The 20,166-nt window shown below is 36.7% G+C and overlaps 1 pseudogene; it reads right to left on the reverse strand.

Moving 5' to 3' along the window:
- Nucleotides 1–725: 725 nt before the first annotated feature.
- Nucleotides 726–2,470, reverse strand: LOC110213070 (aurora kinase A pseudogene; annotated as a pseudogene).
- Nucleotides 2,471–20,166: the final 17,696 nt, after the last annotated feature.

A 20,166-nucleotide genomic window follows, 5' to 3' on the forward strand; every position in this document is an offset into this window, starting at 1 on the left:
TTCCAATATCAATGCCAGAATGAAAAAAAAAATAACTCATATAGTTCCACTTCTTCTTTTAAAACCGGGAGATTATTAGATCTTAATTCTGCCTGCTTTCCTTTTTATCACAATAGCTGTGATTCTTTTTTTTTTTACTCTTAAACAAGTATTTAATAAATTGGTAGGACAATCAACATTCAAACAGTATAGAAAAGAAAATCAGCACCCATAGGGATTTACCAGTTTTGTCCAGATTCAGACCACATGACAAAAGCCTCATCTGCCCATAAACGAAAAAACCCCCCAAAACTTAGGGTTATTGGGAAGTTATTGCACTGTCCTTTAAAGATGCCAAGATGAAGAGAACTGTAGTTTAACTTTCTCCGCAAATTCACCATTCTGTGTCTAGGGCACCATATGTTAAATAGGCTCTTTGGCAGCTCCTCTGTGTCAATCTGCCTCAGAAGACTGAGTAAATAAGCAACAGGAATTTGTCATTACTTTTATTCCTTCAACCGTCTTACTTTGGAATGACGTTTAAGTGTAGTTTTCTCACCTAACTCACAGAACTGAAGATTACAACTGGTGCGAGTTAAGGTATTGATCACTCAAGTTATTTTACCCCTTCAACAGCCCAGACAGAAGGCAATTTCTCAAAACTACATCCCACCTCAGTAGCATTTCTCATATGGTAACATAGTAACCTTGGCTCAAATTTCCTAGAATGCAAGAATCTTAAGATTTTAAACTGTTTGATTCTTTGCTTTTTTGGTGCTTGGTGATTTTGAAGAATTTGCTGTGATCTAAGGATGTTCAAGGAGCTCCTTTAGTGTCAGCCTTTGGTAAAGATTATGTTTCAAAAGTCTTGAAATGAGATCCCAAGCCGCTTCTGTTACAAAATCAGGGATTTCTAATCAACTTTTGAAAAGCTTCTTTAAGTTTCTTGATATGTTTCTGCATCAAAAGGAAGTTTCCAAGTAGAAATTCATGACACAAAACTCTAAGACTCCATAGGTCCACCTTTTCACCGTTCATCCTGCCTCCAATAATCTCAGGAGTTAGATAGTCATTTGTGCCATGAAGAGTTGTCCTCCTAGATGATGGAGCATACACTGACCAGCCCAAATCCACAATGCGTGTCTGATCAAAGTAATAAGTTCTCTGGCTTAATATCTCGATGAATCACTTTTCTCAGTGGCAGTATGACAAGGTATTTGCCAGTTCCATGATATAAGTAGCCATTCTTTGTTCATCAAACTTTGGAAGCTTGTGAAGCTCTCTATACACTTCTCCACAAAGTGCATATTCTAGAATTAGGTAAACTCTTCTGGCATCATGAAAATAACCATAGAATAACCGTATTAGGATGCCTAAGATGAGACTGTATTTCTACTTCTCACCTCAGCCGATGTTCAACTACTTTCTCCAGTTGGGACTTAAAGAACACTTTAAGCTCCAGGAACAACTTACTTTGTTTCTCTTATGCCAAGCAAACATTTCCAAACTTTCCTTTTCCCAAAGGGTGACCAATTTCAAAGTCATCCAGTGCCCATTGCTTTTTTTCCTTGTTTTTCTGCCTTGATGTCTCTCCCCTTGTAGAAGTACTTGTAGATACTGGTGTCTGAGATTGCTCAGTGTTTAGAGTGCTATTTGGTGGACTCAGTGTGGCTGTTGAGTCTGAATTGCTTTATGACTAGTGACATTCTTTTATGCCTAGGAAGAAACTAGAAGAGTATTTGAGGAACATAAGACTTGTTGGGCTTACCCACTACTTGCAGGTAACCAATCCTGAGAAGAAATCTGCTGTGTCACAGGCACACATTTTGAACTTCCCCAAGTGGAGGTGTCTTGTTGCTAGGTCCTGAAACACTGCATTCTTTAGATTTGTCCACTTTGCCTCCACACTGCCTCAAGTAAGGTCCTCACAGAAGTTTGCTGGAAAGGAGAAATAAGACAACTTCTACTGATTTTTTCTCCTTTTTTTGAATTTAATTCAATTTTATTTTCAGGTTTGAATTCTCTTCTTTTCCCTTCCTCCCTCTGGCACATTGAAAAGACAATAAAAGCAAAACTCATTACAAATATGAAGAGAAAGATAAAGAAAGAGAGAGAGAGAGAGAGAGAGAGAGAGAGAGAGAGAGAGAGAGAGAGAGAGAGAGAGAGAGGAAGAAAGAAGGAAGGAAGGAAGGAAGGAAGGAAGGAAGGAAGGAAGGAAGGAAGGAAGGAAGGAGAAATGGAGAGAGGGAGATTTAATTTACATCTGTGTCCATCCACTCTCTCTGTGGGGGTGGATAGCATATTTACCATGACTCCTTTGGAATTGTGGCTGGTTATTATATTGATAACTAAGTTTTTCGAAGTTGATTATTTTTCTACAATATTGTTGCTATTAATTTAAAAAAAAAGTTCTCCTGGTTCTGCTCACTTTACTTTGCATCAGTTCGTAAACTTTTCCAATGTGTTTTTCTGAAATCTTCCCCTTCACCATTACTTATAGGAAAATAGAATCCCCACATTCATATGCCATAACTTGTGCAGCCTTTCTCAAATTAATAGGCATCTCATCAATTTCCAATCCTTTGCCACCACAGAAAAGAGCTGCTATAAATATTTTATGTATATATAAGTCATTTTCCTTTCTTTGATATACTTGAAGTATAAACTTAGTACTGGAAATGTTGGATCAAGGGGTATGGGCAGTTTAATAACTTTTGGGACATAGTTCCAAATTGCTTTCCAGAATGGTTAGACTACTTCACCTCTGGTTCTTCTCAACAGTCAACTCCATTCTTACAAAATCCTTGGCCATAAAAGCTTTTGTAGATTATTATTATTATTATTATTATTATTATTATTATTATTATTGCTTTTAGGTTCCCAATCTAGACTATACTCTGAATGCATGGTAGAAAGGAGCTCCATGCAGATTTACAATTTGTCTGTAATTTAGAGAGTTGCCTGGGGCACTGAAAAGTTAATTAACTTATACATAGTCATCCAACTACTATGTGTCAGCACCAGAGGTTGAATTTCTTGTTGTTGTTCAGTCATTCAGTCATGTCCAATTCTTCATAATCCCAAATAAGGTTTTCTTGGCCAAGATGCTGGAGTGGCTTGCCATTTCTTTCTCCAGTGGACTAAGGCAAACAAAGGTTAAGTGACTTTCCCAGGGTCACACAACTAGTAAGTGCCTGATGCCGGGTTTGAACTCAGGTCTTCAGTATTCCAAGGATGATTTTCTGTCCACTATGTTATGCTACTTCTCACACATCACTACTATTATCCTTGGTCTTGCCATATTCCTTTCAAATAAATTTAAAAACCAGACTTTAAATCTTTGAGATTTTCTATTGAGTGGCATAATTCTATTTAGGCACATTCAACATTGGTTATTCATCAGCCTCTGCTTGAGTTCTATGCAGACATGAGAGCTCATTGTCTTGCTTTTATTAGACTCCACCTCTAGAATACCCACTTTTGCACAAGCTGCTAACTTTACATGTTGACTCTCTCCTTTCCTTTAAAGTACAGTTATAGATGCTGACCCTGAAAAATGACTTCTACATGAATGGCAGACCCATAAATTTTGGGAAGACCATTTTTATGCAACCTTAGTATATTTATACATATGTATATGGATAGATTTTATATACATTTACGTAAACAGACTTTTTTGACTTTTCAAATGCTTTTTAAAATATCTGATGGGTGACTCCTTCCCTAAAGCTACCATCTTAGGAAAGAACCCAACCATGTTTCACCTCACTCACATTTGGACTCTCTTCAGAGTCCTCCTCTTTCTCATTACCTGCTACAGGCCCCAACATGAGTATACTTCCACTTCCCTTTCTTTCAATTCCACTATATGGGTTGTATTCCCCTATGCCTATGGCTCAAGGAGCCTAGGATGTAATCTCCTTGAGGGTATGGGCTTCTTGTTAGCTTATATTTGTACCTCTAGTGCTTACCACTATGCTAGCATAGAGTAAATGCTTAATAAATGGTCCAACTATATAATAAATACTTTATCCATCAATACTTTGAATGTTGTCAATGCTGTAAACTCTAGAGTGCTGAAATGAATGTCTAATATTTCACCTTTTGCACCATAATATATTCATTCCTCAGTTTTGGTGCTCTTTTTCAGGTATTAAAGTCAGGTGACCCCTGTGTAAACTTAGCATTTCTTCTTACCAATGAAAGGATAGTATAGGATAATTTTAGGCAGCATAGTTGCTGCAGAAGAAAAAAAAAAGATGAACTCACTCTTCAGATTCCTAAGATACCTTCCAAGATTTATGTACAACTAAAAAGTGGGAAATGCATAAGAGGTTTAAATTTGTTTTGGATATTGTCCACAAGCAAATTAATTCTAAATTTTACCAAGGGAAGAGAAAGGAATAATCATTTATTAAGCACCCAGTATGTGCCAAGAACTTTGCTAAGCACTTTAGAAGTACTATCTCATTTGATCCTCACAACAATAGATGCTATTATCAGGAAAGATTAAATGACTTGCCCGAAGTCATGCAGCTAATACATGTCTGAGGTCACGTCTGAACTCAGGTTTTTCTGACTCCAGGTCAGCACTATTTGTTGTACACCTTCCTCCACATGAGAACACCTCAATTATTGAGCAATCATATTCCCTTCTTCCCATCTTCACTTTGTTAAATATCCTAAATTCCTATAATGGTTTTATTGTATGAGATAGTTGTCAGACCCCTTACTGCAAGAACTGAGTCCATATCTATAGTATAGCATACTTCTACATTAATGTGTCAATCTCAGATTGTAATTTTAAAAAGTTAGGTGACAGCCATCAAGCTAGACCTATTTTCTTCCTTCTCTCCTTTTTTTCTCATAAAAAAATGATTCACAAATAAGCAACCAAAAACCATTCCTTCAATTGCAAGCACAAAAAGGGACTTGAATTCCTATGTTTGGTGCCGAACAGAATTAGAACATGAACCCAGTAAATCAATGATTACTTTAGCAATGGATCTAAAAAGAAGTGAAAATAATTAGCCGCTTATCCCAATTCTTTTGTAGATTGATTTTCTGAGGAAACAGGAAAGAAATTTTTATAACCTATTTAATTTTGCAACTGGAGAAAGTAGAATAAAAGGGTATCCTAGAAAATAAAAGTGAGAGGAATGTAAATGTATTGGATAAAAAATCAACCTATTAATTTTTAGAAACTATGTGCAATATAGTTCTAAAATGCTACAAGTTCAATTCATTCCTTCAATATTTTTGTTATTCAGACATTTCAGTTGTGTCCAATTCTTCATGACCCCATTTGGGGTTTTCTTGACAAAGGTACTGAACTGGTTTGGCATCTCATTCTCCAACTTATTTTTATAGATAGGAACTGAGGCAAACAGGGTCAAGTGACTTGCTCAGGGTCACACAGCTAGTATGTGTCTGAGGCTGCACTTGAACTCATGAAGATAAGTCTAATACTCTATCCATTGCACCACCTGGATGCAATTACATACAATGCTACTACCACTTCATTTTCACATTAGCGATTATCAAAGCATGTTCAAATTTCTTTTTTCCAAATTTTAGTTTCCCTAACTACAGAATAAGTAGCAAGCATGGGAAAAGGAAGTAAATCACATCAAAGAACAAAAGCTCAATTGGTCAAGTCCTTGGGGTAGGGCAGTGCCTATTGGGCTCTGTAGGAATTAGCTGATTGTAACTAGCTCGGTTATCTCAACAGACATGCTGCAAACCATTAGCTGAGTGACTGAGGCCTAAGTGCATATTATTGGTGAAACTGCCCAAATAATTGGAGCTGTGCTAATTACCCTCATACCTATCTCCTCACGACTTCATTAGCATTAATAGCCCTTCCCAATAAGGATATAATTGGGGGGAAAATAAGGTGAAACATTAATCTAACTTTACAAGTCCAAATGGGAAAATTATGTCCAGTGAGTTTCAGCAGCATATCTTTTTCTCTAGGGCACAGGAAGTGAAAAGAACCAGCAAGACAAGAAAAAATAAAATCAGAGAATCTTAGAATTCGATGGGGCATAAGAAGTAACATGATTTAAAGAAAAGTGTATTTAACTTGGATTCAGGAGACCTGGGTCTAGATGCACCTCTGCCACCTGTGTGATCTTTGGCAAATCACTTAATCTTTAGAGTTCTTAATTTCCTCATCTGTAAAATGTGGAGATTGAATTAGATGACCACTGAGGTCCCTTCCAGTATCAGATCAAAAGGTCATCTAGCACAATCTGTTTGACAGATGGTCATCCAATATCTTCATAAACATTTACAGTAACAAGGATTTATTATCTCAGGAGGGATCCCATTCAATTATGGGATCAATTCAAAGTGCTTGAATTTGTCCTCCCCATCCCCTCACCCCTGCCTACATTGAGCTGAAATCTTATGCACTTTGTTTTGTCAAGGAATCTGGCTTATTTGTGGTATATAAATGTAATGCAATACTATTGTGCGATAAGAAATAATGAGCAGGCGGACTTCAGAAAATCCTGGAAAGACTTGTATGGTCTGATACTGAGTGAAGTGAGCAGAACCAGGAGATTGCACACAGTAACAGCCACGTTGTGTGATGACTAACGTTGATAGACTTAGCCCTTCTCATCAATGCAAGGATCTAAGACATCCTCAAAGGTCTCATGATGGAAAATGCTATCCACATCCAACGAAAGAATTATGGAGTTTGAATGCAGATCAAAGCATACTATTTGCTGTTTTTTTCTTCTATTTTTTGTTTGTTTGTTTCCTTTTTCTGGTGATTTCTCTTATTGGTTCTAATTCTTCCTTAAAACATGACTAATGTGAAAATATGTTTAATAGGAATGTATATGTATAGCCTATATCAGATTGCATGTTGTCTTGGGGAGGGAGGGGGAGAAAAATTTAAAACTCAAAAGCTTATGGAAATGATTGTTGATAAATCAAAATAAACTAAGAGAAAAAAAGAAATCTAGCTTATTTGTACCCCTGCTTAAATCCAAAACCCAGATTAAAGAGGCTACACCACAAATGACTAAGCCACCAACTCTTCTGTCTCTCTCTTTTCACTTCAGTAATTCAAACTCAAGCCTCCTGCTGCTCAATCTGGGGTGAGTCATTAATAGCACACCCTCCATCTATAACCTAATGTTACATAAAGTAGCAGATTTTGTATGCATCACAGAAACCCCACTAGATGACAGAGACAGTCCATTATTTGGATAATTTTCAGCTGAGTGCTTAATGCAATAGGACAGAGAGTGCTGAGGATGGGACAGATTCACAACCTTTCCATCTGACCTCCATAGGGTCCTATGACAAATTTAAATATGTGTCTGTCAATAAAGCATATCAACAAGATGGAGAGGTTAAAGTCTCGCAGACAACTTCCACTCTGTACACTATCAACCTTCCTGGAAATTACAGAATTCTCTAAAATCTTATCACTCAGAGACTTTTGAACTCCTTGAGAACAGATCTTTTTGCCACTGAAGTGTATTCCTCATCCTTAGAAGAGTGACAGGTACATATTAAGTGCTTAGTAGATGTTTATTGACTGACTTCTATACAGATACTGTAGCCCTAATATCCTACATCTCAAAACTTTTATTTCACTAACATTGTCATTTCAATTTTAAAAATTCTGAGAATTTTCATATTAAATAAAATAAAGTCTGCACATCATGGTGCTTGATGCTGGGCCATTATGGATGCTTGAAGCTATACCAGTCAAATGAGCAGTGAAAGTAAAGACATTCAAGATTATAAACCACAGGAACGGTCTTCCCTTAGGGGCTTTTCCAGTGTAGAAAACACTACAGCATCTTGGAAATGTATTCACATGGAACAAGATATCACCTAAAGATATCAGATGACAGAATCAGACTTTTTGAGCTAAGATTAATTTTAGAAACATTGGCTAAATTCCTTTATTTTATACGTAAGAAAGTTGAGGTCCAAGGAAATAACATAACTTGTCCGAGGTCATAGAGCCATTTAGCCAAAGAGCTGAGACTCCGACAGAGAGAGTTTTATAGTAAGATTAAGGAAAGGTTGGTTCATTGTTATGTTTGGCTAATGGGGAAAAGTAGAAACAACATTTTTTTTTCTACCAAGGGCATAATAGTGTTGTATTTTGCCTCAAATAAATTTAAGCACCGATGGGTACAATATTTCAATACTAGAGTGGTGGTTTTTTGTGCAGATCCCCTCTCCAGGGAGGCATATTCAGAGTCTCCCATGTTTTAATGTAGAATTTTTGTCACTTATTGTGGCCAAAAAATTAGTTATCTGGTGATGAGCTTCTCCACACTTCACTACCCTGGCTCTTGCATGGTAGAGATATTAGCAAGTTAGTATCTATCAGAACTCACACTATGCTGGAATAGCCTCGAAGGACCAGCCTCACAACAGTGCCATAATGGCCCAAAGGTGGGGAGCAGCAATGGAGAAAGGTTTAACAGAGAGTAAAAATGGTCATACAATGACCAACAACAGGACTGACGGGGCATCAAATTAAAAAAAAATAAAAAGGATGCAATGCTCACAGGAAAAGGCATGAATGAATGACTCTGTTTTACGTTTGTTTTTTTTTTTTTTGGTTGGGAGGAGGATGCTAAGAAAGTCAAATGTTTCATTTTCCTTTACGATGGAAAAACCCCTAGAACAACAATGTAGCTGTTATAGTGGTTCTGCAAGGTACAATCAGAGAGTCACTTGGGGCAACAAGAGATGAATGGTCCTGTCCACAGTCACAAGACAAGTGTGTTTGAGAGATGGATTTAATACCCAAGTCTCCCTCACTGAGGCCCATCTTCTACCTACTGTACCTTTATCTACTCATCTAGTGTTTGAAAGATTATTCTTAAAAAATTATGGGATGAGTTGCCTTTGAAATAGCCCTTTGAATTACAAAAAAAAAGTTTCATATTTCAAAGGACAAAGTTATAACTCACAGACTTAATTTTGTGTAAATCAGAGAACACTGAACTTGGATTGAAGACTCCTGGGCCTTGGTTCTGTCACTAATTACACATCTAATATGTTATCCAACATTGTCATTGTAATCACATCTTTTTTAGACACCCATTTTCTCTCAACCTACACTGTCACTAGCTTTGTAAAGGTGTATACCACCTCAAAGCTTGAATATTATAATAACCTTTAAAAATATATTTTATTATTTTATATCACTTAGATTTCCCCTTGTATATCTTTCCTCTTCCAGAGAGTTATCCTATATAATTAGTTTTCTTTTAAAAGAGGAGGAAGGGCTTTCTTGAAATGGAAATTTATTGCTATATATGTTGAATCCTCTCTTACATTCTGCTGTGCACATGACATGTTTTCTTTTCTTTTCTTATTATGTTTTTAAGTTTCAATATTTCAGTTTGTAATATGTTTCTTTTTCTTTTCTTATTGTGTATGTAAGTTTCAGCAATTAAAAAGAAAAAAAGAAAAAAGAGAAGGCAGCAAAACCAATCAATACATTGGAAAAAAACATCTCTTTTGAGGTAAAGCTTATTTTTTAGAGTTTTGCAACATTCCTATTTGTTTTGGCTGTTTGTTAGTTCTTATTTCCATTTGTATTACTTTAAGCATTGTATTTATTGCTTTGCTGCTTTACTTACTCTACTCTACCAGTCCACCGAAGTCATATTTCACAGTGGTATCTCATTGCATTCATGGACTATAAGTTGTTTAGCCATGTCCCAAACTGATGTCATTCCATTTTGACTCCAGTTCTTTGCTTCCATAAAAAGTATTGCTATCAATATTTTATTGAATATGGATTTTTTTTTCTCAATGACTTCCTTGGGGTATATGCCTATCAATGAAAACTTTGGATCAAAGAGTATGGGCATTTAGGCAATAGCCTTAAACCACTACAATCACTTCATTATTCCAATCATCACAGCATCATTTCATCCTTAAAGATCTTGAAGCCTTTCTCCCCTTACCCTCTCTGCTGAGAACCTTGCCTTGTATTTTACTAAAAAAATAGGCTATTCTAACAGATCTTCCTCTTTTCTTTTACTTCCCAACACATATCCCTCAGATTCCTTCCTCTGTTATCTCCATCTCTATTTCACATAATGAAATGCCCCCTCTCCTTTTCAAGGTCCCTCTCCAGGCACAAGTGATCCCATGCTATCCCGCATTCTCCAGCAGATTACCTTATCTCTTATCCCTACTCTTTTGCTAATCTTAAATCTCTCCCTGTCTGATAGCTTCTCTACTACCTATAAGCATGTCTGTCCCATCCTCAAAAAACCATCACCTGCTGCATCCATCCCTTATACCTATCTTCCTGTATCTTTCCTATCTTTTGGTAGTAAGACCAATGATCTCCTGATTTTCTAATCTGTTAACATTTCCCAGTCCTCATTGTTCTTGAGCTTTCTGCAGCCTTTGACACCGTTGATTGCCCTTTTCCCCATAAACTTTCTCTCCAGGTTTTTATGGCACTGCTTTCTCATAGTTACCCTCTGACCTGTCAAGATTCCTTCTTCTCTACCCTTCTCTTAATCTCCATCCAAGTCCCACCCAATAACTGTGGGAGTTCCCCAATTCTCTTTTGGGCACTCTTTACTTCTCCCTCTATATTATCTTGCTTAGCAATCTCATCAGCTCCCCAAGATTAAATGATCATTTCTATGTAAATGATTCTAGGATCTATTTGTCTAGCCTGACTAGATCTAGTCTTGCAACTCCTATTGGCTATTAGCCATCTCGAATAGGCTATGCTACAGACATCTTAAACTCAGCATGTCCAAAACTAAATCCATTATGTTTCTCACCAAACCTTCCCATCTTCTTTACTTCTCTATTATTGTAGAGGACACCACCAGCCTTCTGTCACCCAAGCTAGCAACTTAGGAATCATCAAGGATTCCTCACTCACTCACCACCCCCATCCAACACGTTGCCAAGTCCTGTTGATTTTACCTTCACACCATCTTTTTGCATATTCTACCTTCTTTCTTCTAACACTGCCACCACCCTGGTGCATCCCCTTATCATCTCATGCTTGCTTTATTATAGCCTTCTCCACTCTGCATCAGTGCTCTGCTTTGTTTCAACTCCACAGAATAAGATATACCCTGGTCTCAACCTCATCCCTTTCCTGCTTCGTGTGTGTGTGTGTGTGTGTGTGTGTGTGTGTGTGTGTGTGTGTGTGTGTGTGATATCCCCCCCATTAGAACATAAGCTTCTTGAAGGCAGGGACTGAGTTCTTTTTCCTTAATCATAGCCTCCAGACTTGGCACAGTAGTGCTTCTTAAATGTTTATTGGATTTGTTGGTTGTTTTCCCTGCCTCAAGTCTCTTCCCAAAACAGTCTATCTTCCTTTCAGCTATCAAATTGAACTTTCAAAAATTCAGGTTTGGCTGTATTACCTTACTAGTCAACAAACTCCAGTGGCTCACTATTACCTCCAGGGTCAAATATAATATCCTCTGCTTGGCTTTTAAGGCCTTTTATAACCTGACTTTTTTTTTCCTTTCCAGTCCCTTTATAACTTCTTCCATTACACATACTCTGAGATCCAGTGACACTAGCCTCCTAGCACACTTTACTTCCCAACTCTGCTTTCTTATCTCTGTCTCCAGGCTTCCTGACTTTCAATCTCAGTTAAATTGCCACCTTGTGCAGGAAGTCTTTCTCATCCTCAATCTCAGTCTCATCCTTCTGAAATTATCTCCAATTTATCTCAAAAAATATCTTATTTGTAACATGTTCTTTATATGTTTAGCTCACCCCATAAGACTCTGAGTGCTTTGAGAGCAGGAATTGTTTTTTTGTTTGTTTTATTTTGCCTTTATTGTATCCCTTAAGCTTAGCACAGTCCCCAGCACGTAGTAGGCACTTAACCAATTGTTGTTTACTGGCTGACTTTATTTGATTAATTCCAAATTGCTTTTCAGAATAGTTGTAGAGATTTATAAAACTATCAGTGTGTTAATATGTTCTCTTCTTCCACATTAACTATTTCCTCCTTTTTTTCTTCTCTTCTGATTACAATAGCCTTCTGATTGGTCCTAAAATGTGAGTCTGACCATATCATGCAGGGAAGTGATAAATTCAATAAACTCCACTGACTCTTCATTATCTCTAGCATCAAATATAAAATCTACTGTTGGTCATTTAACGTCTTTCTCAATCTAGCCCTTTCTTAAATTTTCAGTCTTGTTAAACATTATTCCCTTCCACTTACCCTACAATCCAATAAACTGGACAACTTACTATTTTTTTGTACAAGACACTCCATCTCTTCAGTCTTCATTTGCCCTGTATATCCCTCATACCTGTAATGTTCACTCTCCACAGCTCTCATTTCTAATTTCCCTTGATTCCTTGAAGACTTTGCTGAAATCCCACCAATTCCTGGAGGCTGAACTCTCCTACCATGACACCCCCCAGTCTCTTCCCTCTTAGATTACTCTCTCTCTCTCTCTCTCTCTCTCTCTCTCTCTCTTCTCTCTCTCTTTATATATATATACATATATATGTATACATATATGTATACATATATGTATATATATGTATGTATATGTATATATATTATATACATCTAAAATTCATATATATAATATATATACATATATACATACATATATACACACACATACATATACACAAACACATACATATATACATATATACACACACACACATATATACGTATATATATATACACATACACATTTATGTCCATATGTATATACAATATATACGTATTGAATAATAATAGCAAGTTGCATTGTGTCTATCCCATTAAGAAGTGCAATTAAGGACCCTGTTTTTGGCTTTCTCAGTATCCCCAGTATATACATTTGTACGTATTAAGTACTCACAGACAGAATAACTGAATGCATGATCTTGGGCAATTCATTTTCCTCATCTGCAAAATGAGGGGGAGTTAACATTTATTTCATCAGCTCCTTCCATTTCTAACATTGTATGACTTCCATTTCTTAGAATTCTGAAAAGTTACTTCATGTCTCCATCTCCTTGACTGTAACAGGAGGAGATCACCTAATGGGATCTTGGCTGGCCCTGTAGTCAAGAAGAACTGAATTTTAGTCTGGCTTTGACATATTAGCTGTGTGACCATGAATAACTTACCCTCTCAGTACCCTAAACTCATTAAGTCTGTAATTTATAAATGAGTTATACATTCTCATCAATGTAAACAATTTCCTCACACTGATGAAATAGCAGATCCAGACTAAAAGAACAAAGTGATTTTACTTCAATGGTGTGCAAAAGAACATGACTATAAACTGTTCTGTCTGCAAAATGGGCAAAATGGCCCAATCATTTCCTTTATTTGGAGAATGTTTCTAAGGACCCATGTACTGTTTAGTAATAATAACTCATCTAAAGTTGCATTTTTCAGTTCCAAAGTAGTTCATATACATTGCATTATTTCATCTGATCCTCACAACAACCCAATAATGTGTGTACTACACAAAGATATTTTCCTGCAGGCCATTGCTTACAACATCCTCTGAAAGTTTGCTGTCATGGAAATGGATGGTACTTGTCTTTAATAGTTTGCTACAGGATAATAGATAGTCAGAGGGACAAGTTTTCATCTGACTTTATAATTCATTCTCAACCTCTGATAAATGATCAAATGTAATAGATGTCTGAAACAGATGGAAATGCTAAAATAATACATGAGCTTCCATGGCCCAAAGAGGAATCTTCAAGGAAAAATTTCCAAAATATCAGTCTATAAATGTCATTCAGTACAATTCGAACACAGAGGATGGGTATGACGATGATAATTCCTGGACTGAAGTAAAGAGTAAGATGAAAGACAAAGAGAATTTCCTTTAACTTGATAGGGAAAGAAGAACTACATTTTTTTTGCTTGCACAAATGGCAAATAATTTTAGTCTTTTAGTCATATTTCTGACAAAGGGAAATGAACTAGGTAGGTAAAATGAAACAGGTTCCTAATGAGGAGATTTAATTTGATTATTCATTTTCTGAAAAGTTAGTGACAACGTAGGCTTACTAGAAGATTATGTATGTGGATTTTGATTATGTGATGTGAATTATTAGGATGTTGTTAAACATTTTTTAACTTGAAGCCCACAGGCTTTAAGTGACAAGCAAAACTCCAAAGTGTGGCCAAAATCTGATTAAAATCTATTTGGGAAATGTTTTAACAAAATAAATAAAAATAGAATATAACAACGATAATGTTAATTTGGGTTTTCTAAGTCAATATAGAGCTGACAGGGATTTATTTCTATTTGAATTTGTCACCACTTTAAGGGGACAGCTAGGTGGCATAGTGGATAGAGTACAAGGCTTGGAATCAGGAAGTCTCATCTTCGTGATTTCAAACCCAGCCTCAGACACTTAATAGCTGTGTGACCCTGGGCAAGTAATGTAACCCTGTTTGCCTCAGTTTCCTTATCTATGAAATGAGCCAGAGAAGGAAATGGCAAAGGAGTCCAGTATTTTTGCCAAGAAAACCCTGAAAATGGGGTCACAAAAATCAGACAGGACTAAACAACTAAAAACAAAAGCCACTTTAAGACAGTTACCTGAGAAGGGAGGTGACTTTCCCAAGATTGCAAAGCTTGTGAGCATCAGATCAGGTTTTCCAAACTCGTTTCTGTGGGAAAGGGTGCCTTTTATACGGACTTTATAACAAAATAATTGGTATTGCCATTATTTGGAAAGAAGGAAGCCTAATCCCAGATAAAGGCTGCCCAAGGCCATTCCAATAAAGTGCAAATACAGATTAAAATGGCTTCAAGTAATAAAGAAGCAATGGATTGTACTCATATTATGTGATGACCAGCCTGTATGATTCAGATGGAGTAATAGAGTTTTCAGGCATGGTAACTTACCTATGTCTCAGGACCCACACTAAATGAAATCAAAGACCCTTCAATAATAAATATTATTCTATATATTTCATAGTCTTTATACTTAACAAACCATGTTCTTTATAGCCACTAGGGTAAGTAGGTGGCAGAGTAGAAAGAGTGCTGTACCTGGAGTCAAGAAAGTCTGAGTTCAAATCCAGCCTCAGACACTGACCAGCTGCATAAACCTAAGAAAGACACTTAGCCTCTGTCTGCTTCAGTTACCACATCTGTAAAATGGGGATAATAATAATATCTACTTCTCAGAGTTGTTGTGCAGATCAAATAAGGTAATATTTGTAAAATACTATTTAAATCTTAAAGCACTATATAAATGCTAGCTATAAATATACAACTCTATCTCTCTGTCAATTTTATCTAGCACTATGCCGAATTTTGTGTTCTTTTCCTGATTTTTTTTCATTTGGCAGGGAAGTGAAAGTTGGACAAGACCTCTAATTACAGCGGAATAGGGAACTCCCAGTGAGAAAATGTCTTTATCAATGCAAATCTGCAAGTGCTGTCCAATTGTAGGTCATAGAGCATTGTTTGGAGGCAATGAGATATAAATTGAGAGACTTGCTAAAGGTTACACAATCAGTAGAGTGGCAGAGTTTCGAAACGGAACAAGGTCTCTATCCACTATTCTATACTGTTTCTCTTTCCCTAAAATTTTAGAGGTTGGGGTTAAACATGACTTTTTTTTAAATGACAACTGGCTAGATATTATACGTAACATTCAAACAATTTTTCACTTATAGTTGATAAATGAGAATAAAAACATGAGTAATGGTGAATGGGTTATTTTGAAAGAGAAGTATTTCATAGGCTCAATTTTTTTTTACTAACAAATTGTTTCACTAACATTTTCTATTCTGTTCTGATTTGTGATTGTATTAATGGTTTTAAGCATTTAATGTGCACTAAACTACTTGTTGCTACTAATGCTACAGGTAGTCAAAGCTGTTAAAAAAAAAACAAACAAAATGCAATTCAAGGGGCTCATATCTTTTGTTATTATCTTGAATTTTGGTCCCTAAAGAATGGTTTTCACAGAAATGTAGCAGGAAGTATCTCCAAGTATGTATTTTTGCACACAGTAGGCCCTTAATCTTTGCTAAATTGTATTGAATTAAATTTTAAGGATGTGGTTTTTGTATGAAGGTTAGGAGCACAGCTGATGTTAATGATGTTAGGAATGAGATCTTGAAGAGAAACAAAAGTGCCATTTATATAGTACTTTAAGCAGGGGTGTGCTGGTAAATCTTTAACAATTAGCTCTCAAAAATATGAACATGACAGAGTTTTCAAGGTTTTCAAAGTTCTTAACATACATTATTTCATCAGATTCCCACAATAGCCGTGTGAGGTACTATGGCTATTATTTTCCCCACTTATCATAAAAGGAAGCTGAGACCCTTTTGTTCAGTCATGTCTGACTCTTCTTGACTCCATTTGGGGTTTTCTTGGCAAAGATACTAGAGTGGTTTGTTGTTTTCTTCTCCAACTCATTTTACAGATGAGGACACTGAGGCAAACAGGCTTAAATGACTTGCCGGGACCACACAGCTAGATAGTGTCTGAGGCCACATTTGAACAGATCTTCTTGACTCCAAGCCTGGTGCTCCATCCACTGTGGCATCTATCTGCCCCAATTGAAACCAAGAAGTTTAATGATTTGCTATTGGTCACTCATTTGTTAAGAGTAAGAAGCCTAGGGGCAGCTAGGTGGAGCAATGAATAGAGCACTGGCCCTGAAGTCAGGAGGACCTCAGTTCAAATCTGGCCTCAGATCAAACTTGACACTTACTAGCTGTGTGACCCTGGACAAGTCACTTAACCCCAAGTACCTTAAAAAAAAAAAGAGCAGGAAGCCTGATTCAAATCTTGGTCTCCCTGACTTCAAGTAAGTCAAATTGTCCACTACAATATGACATCTCAGCCCTATATGTGGATCGAAGTTGTCAAACATGAACTATATCCTTCTTGAAGTCAGTAACTATCATTTTTCAACTTTGCTTTCCAAATGTAGCAGAGAGACTCCAACATGGAAATCATAACAATAGCTCAAATACATATAATCATTTTATCCATGAGGAAAATGGAGTTTGGAGTGGTCGTGTTGCTTGTTTGTAGTTCCCAGGCTAACAAATAACAGAGCCAATGATTGCAGGAGGTCCAGTGTTCCTCGCCCTATACCACACTTCCATTTATTTCACAATCTGAGCACAGATTCTATCTCTATAGACTTAGCTTAGCAATCAATTGTTCAATTAAATTTAATAAACATTTATTAAGTAGAAACTAGAAAGAAAGTGATTGGTATCAGGAAGCCTGCAAAAAATAAATAAAAAGCCACAGTTGTTGTCCTTGTTTAGGAAATGGGGTGGGAGTGAGGGTGGACTACCATAATTTCATTGGTATGGGAAATCCCTGAACCAGTGAAGCTTAGCAGCTCCTTAGCTTATAGTCTTAGAAAGTTGCCTGGGCCCGTGAAAGGTTAAATGATTCAACCATAATCTCACAGCCAATATGGACCAGAGGACTTGAACCTTCATGTTTCCAATGTCAAATGAAATTTATTTTTAAAAACAACAATCCAGAATGAACTGTGCGATTAGTATAGATAGCCAACCAAATTTGAATGGCAAGGACCTATCTGTGCAGGTCACACAGGAAAAACCTTTTTATACCTCTATTTTTATATTGTTTCTGCCTCAGTGATTTCATGTTACCAGCTGCCTTTTGCACAATTCGTATTTAATAAAGGACCGCTGAATTGAACTGACTTGAAATACTGATATTTGAGTCATGCATAATTATGAAGCCAAAGCTACGGCAATGGGCAGTGGAATAATTCTGAAGCCGAGACAAGGCAGAGAATGGCATGATCCCGCAGTGTCATTGAGAAACTTTTGCATATAAAGTTCAGTAAAGGAGATGGCAATTACCGAAGACATTGCCAAAAAGCTATCTCGGACAGTAAACTCCAATATAAAGATGAAGATAATTGTTTGCATTTGTCATGTTTTTTATACTTTTTATCAAGCATTTTCACAAATATCTGGTCATGCAGTGAAAGTAAAGGATAATCTAAACTCCACTGGTATCTACATGTTGTCAAGAGATCCAGAGATTGATATTGAATTTATAGGACAGTGGCAAAATGGACTGAGATAAAGGAGTCATGAATGAGTGACAACTGTCACTGATTAAAGGAGTACCAACATCAGTGAGATTATAGTTTTGTCAAAGTATGGAAGTTTCATGTACATTTATTCTGTAAGATGTTGTGGTTAATCAAATGCGTGTTAAGTAGGCAAATAATTAACATTCGAAGTAACATATAATAGACATGGGGGTAGGAAGGAATAAACCCACATGTAATCAGTCAAAGTAAGCAGCAAAATGTCTGGTCATTTCCATGTCAAATAAGTCTGGAATCACTAAAGAACAGATGTTTATTCATCATTTTTGCCAATACACAGAAAAAATCTTTTTTTTCTTTAGGAGTAGTACTTTAGTCACCCTGGGCCTTTCAGCCTTTTGTATTTGGCATGATAATATAGAAGGGTAGGAATTAGGCCATGGAAGTAGCTTTTTTAAGTCCATTATAATCAAACCACCTAACTGTCAGTAGCCCATTGTCTCTGAGGACAATTCATTGAAGAAAAGGACTAGACATTTTGATGACTTAAGATTGTACACTCCCTGGTGAGACAATTTTCAGAATAATGTTCTCCTTTGAAATAGAAACCTAGTAACCAAAGACTGTATGAGGAGAGTCATAACAATGACTTGACATCTCTTTCGGCTGCCAATGCCAAGCAAGGGCCAAATCAGATTCATGACTAAAAGGCTAACACTGGGGGAGAAAAAGAACAAAAGCTCTCTGTTGGTAAGATTTAATACTGTAGCAGGAGAAATCTGAAGTGCTGGACACAACATTTAATACCAGATAATATTAGAAGCTAATAAATAATAATAAAAATAAAAAAAATAATAGAAGATAATGAAAGGCAGAATGTGGTATCCTTAAAAGACCTAATGCAAAGCCTTGTTGTGGCATGGAGGTGACCTTGGGTTCTCAAAGTCTGCAGCATGGGATTGCAAATCCTGGCAAGCTCTACCAGCCTGAAAAGGCTTTGAGAAGGAGTATGCTAAAATGAGGTAATGTAGATAATAATGAGCATCAAGTGCTTTGTCAACATAGAGGAATTACAATAAAAGTCAGCTATTATTATTAGCCAGGGATGTACCTGCTGATGTTTGTGATTACTTTGCATAGTTAAATTTGGCGATGCTGATCTCCAGAAAGTTAGTTACTGGGAATTTGTTTGTTTGTTTGTTTTAGTTTATTATATTTCACCTTGTTTAGAAAAAAATAACTGAGAGGTAGAGAGATAGGTTGCAAAATACACCAATGAAATTATTTATATTTAAAGGAAGGACTTATTAGGTGCCTCTACATGCCAAGCACTGTGCTAGGTGCTTTATAAATACTATCTCATTTGATCCACCTTATCATCATTTGATCTCTGTGAGGTAAGTGTTATTATTATTTCCATTTTACTATTAAGGAGACTGAAGAGATTAAGTGGCTTACCCAGGGTCAGGCAGCTAGTACGTATCTGAGGTCATTTCTGAATTCAGCTCCAGTCCCACCACTCTATCCACTGAAGAACAGAGAAGACCAGATAATCCCTCCCCCAATCTACTCTTTGAAAAAAGCAAAAGAATAGTAACAGTTGTAGTCATAAGACACTTGCAAGAATTTGTGGTAGAAAGAGGTGCTTTTCTCTTCTGAAGGGTCTGCTTTTTTGTTGTTTTTTATCTCTCTACAGAACAGTCTTACCTGCGCAGCTTCAATGTTGAGTGTGACTATAAAGTCTGATTATGATGTAATAAGACTGTTTCCTTAATTTATGTAAGGAAATCATTCATTTTATTTATGGTCACACAATACATTATCAAGTCACATGACACTGACATGATTAAGTAATGAAATGACTTAATCTGAGACCAGCCTATTTTTAATCTGGTTTTCTTCCACCATCACACCTTCCCCTGGCTTCTATTCTATAGTAAAAACAGGTTGGAGTAGGAGTCTGGGAAAGATGTTCTGTAGGTGGAACACCTTTCTATTTCTTTGGAGACCTTAAGTGTCTGGGACGGTGCTTAGGCAGAAAAAAGTGAAGCCAGAGGGTCACTCGAATTTGGTGAAGACCAAAACCTCGTCTGCATATTGTTAAAGAAAGAGATTGTGCCACAGTAGAGCAGAACTATGGACCTA

This window comes from Phascolarctos cinereus, unplaced genomic scaffold (genome assembly GCF_003287225.1).
Source record: "Phascolarctos cinereus isolate Bilbo 61053 unplaced genomic scaffold, phaCin_HiC Scaffold_9;HRSCAF=440, whole genome shotgun sequence".
In the NCBI taxonomy this organism is placed as follows: domain Eukaryota; kingdom Metazoa; phylum Chordata; class Mammalia; order Diprotodontia; family Phascolarctidae; genus Phascolarctos; species Phascolarctos cinereus.